Source organism: Macrotis lagotis, chromosome 3, assembly GCF_037893015.1.
Source record: "Macrotis lagotis isolate mMagLag1 chromosome 3, bilby.v1.9.chrom.fasta, whole genome shotgun sequence".
NCBI classification, from domain to species: Eukaryota; Metazoa; Chordata; class Mammalia; order Peramelemorphia; family Peramelidae; genus Macrotis; species Macrotis lagotis.
Window position 1 is genome coordinate 303,840,502 of NC_133660.1, and position 2,685 is coordinate 303,843,186.

Sequence of the window (2,685 nt, forward strand, 5' to 3'; positions counted from 1 at the left end):
TTTATTGCTTCAAGAACTGAGAAATATTTCGACCGATTTTTCGAATCATCAAACTGCTACGTTTAATATTGCTAATTATCTCAAGCATTTACAATTTTTACAATGGTTATTCAGCTGGATAGGTCCTGTTGCCATATTATTTTTTTTTTGTATTTTTGGCCCCTGCTTGATACAGTTTTTGATATCCCTAATGAAGACTGCCTTAATCAACATCAAGGCAGATACCATGTCTCTTATTCATTGCACTCCTCGTTCAGTACCAATATAAATATCTACCGTTCTGCATTTCATCTTTCCTGGTGAAAGCGGCTGCAGGCAGCACTTTCTCTGAGGATTGAGGCCCTTCTGCCAGAACTGCCCAATGTGCTTGCAAAATAGGAAGAAGAACGCACATCACCAGTGCTTGTGCTTATGACTACAGTTTTGTGCTAGAATAGTTAAAATTATATTTTATTGAGTTATTTAAGAATGCATTCAATTTTTTTATATTAATTGGTTATTTAAAAATTCTTAATAAATGTATATAAGATGTTCCTCAAGACATTCTAATTGATTCTAAAAAGTTATTTTTTCTTGACCGGTCTTAATTGGTTCATTAAAAAACATAATAATATGTGTAGTTAAACTTCAATGAGACATTTTCACATCTCTCTACTGGCCTGGAGGGATAGGAAAATGTTCCCATATTCTGGGATTTGATGCCGGCCAGGGCATCAATCGCAACTTGGTTAACAAAATGATTGTTTTCTGTGTGTTCGTACATATGTCTGTGTGTGTGTGTGCGCTTAATTCAGATCTGAAATAATTTTATTGCTATAGGATATTAAGACTATGACTATTTCTATCTTGCCTCTTTTGCTACATATGCTTGCTGCAAAAACCTGCTATCAAAGGCTGACCCTCGTGCTCTTCTCCAGAATCCCAAAGAATGACCAAAGATGGACACTACCCTGTCTAAACAAAAAGGGGGAATTGCTCTGGACCCAGCTCTGGACTTTGGCCACCTATGGGCTAGGAGACGCCTGGGGGTGTGAACCCGCCCACATGGGTGCTGGGAATGCCCCAGTAACAGGAGTGGCTCCACCCATGAGGAAGGAACAGGGGAGGAGCTTGGGGGAGGAGCAGAGGACTATAAAAGGGATGGGACTGGGGAAGAGGGGAGCCATTTTTTGCTGCTATGTAAGCAATAAAGACCTGCTTGTTAGAATGCAACCAGGTGTTCTGTCCAGTTATTGCCCTCCTTCCCTAAAGGAGGGTCCATGCGACCGAAGACCGACGGGTCCGTGACATCCGAAGACCGGGGAAAGGTATGTATCCAGGCGAAGGCTTGGGATAGGTCCCCGAGCAAGTCCATAAATCCTCTCCCAAAGTTAACAATTAGGCTGGTAGCATTCTACACAAAGGCTATTCCACTGAAGAACATAGGACAGTGTTAAAGCATCAAAAAGGAGTCACATTGATAGTTGTTTCTTCAATTTTAGATACTTTTATAACTTATCAATCCAGCAGATGGAATGGATTCCACCTCATCAGATGCTTAGTCCAAAAATTTCCTGTTGACATTAGCACCAAACAAAGCCCCACGGACTTCTGGCATCATCTGTTGGGCTATAAGGTCCAGTCTACGTTCTAGGGTATTAGAAACTTTTATTTTACGATCCCCATTATAGATCTCAACACCTCCAGCTATTTCGTCTGGCAGGTAAGTCTCCTGATCAACTTGAACATCAACATCTCTTTTGGTTGCAATCTTGCACATAGGAATTACTTTTTGCACCGCGGCCTTGACCAGAGGAAGATCTTCTTTCTTGCAACGAACAATCATTTGTGGCTCGAGTAAATGGTATAAACCCTGAAGGACCAGACCATCCAAAAGCACCTGATACCTGGTTTTCTCTTTCACTATCTTGGAGAGTCTCTGCTTTGCTTCATTTAATAAGTCTGAGATAAGGTCATCTCTGGTTCTGAGGACTTTCAATCTTGCCTGATTCATCAAGTTGGACATCTGAATTTTTTTTTTCTGCTGCTCAATTTGTTTCTCCTTCTTTTCATAATATTCCATTATCTTCCATCTCTGTGTTTGCACAAGCCGACCTTTCTCAATGTTGAACTCTTCTTCTGCCTTTGCATCTATTTCTTCGGCCTTCTCATTTGCTTCCTGTTCAATGAAAGCCATCATGTGTTTGATCTGCTTTTGGACGTTGGCATCGCTGAGAGCCATGGTGCCAGCGGCTGGGGAGCGGTCGGCCTCGGAGCATAGCCGAGATGAAGCAGCTGAGCAGGCCGAGCATTCCGGCTTTTCTTCACTTCACAGGCTCAGCTGGGGTGGAGGATTCTTAAAGAGAAAAAGTTGTAGTTTGGGAAAAGTTTAGAAAAGTTTGAGAGAAAGAACTTTTAAGGGAAACAGTGAAAAGTTATAGGAGGGAACATTTCCTGCCCTTATGCATGTCTGGGAAAGATCCCATGCTTTCTTCCTGGGCTGGGGGAACAGGATGCTGGGTTGGACACATGGTAGTCTTGATCCAATCCTCCATCTTTTAACACTTGAACTCTAGACTAAGTCCACCTGAGAGTCCCACCCACCCATGCAAAGAGGAAGGGAGGGAGACAGGAGATTTCAAGTGCTTAATTCTAAGAGGGAAAGGCATGCCTCCACTGGAGATTGGGGAAAAAATAAGATCCAGT

General features: G+C 42.3%; 1 pseudogene; it reads right to left on the minus strand.

Moving 5' to 3' along the window:
* Positions 1-1,471: 1,471 nt before the first annotated feature.
* LOC141517081 (V-type proton ATPase subunit E 1 pseudogene) lies at positions 1,472-2,247 on the minus strand (annotated as a pseudogene).
* Between the last annotated feature and the right edge of the window lie 438 nt (positions 2,248-2,685).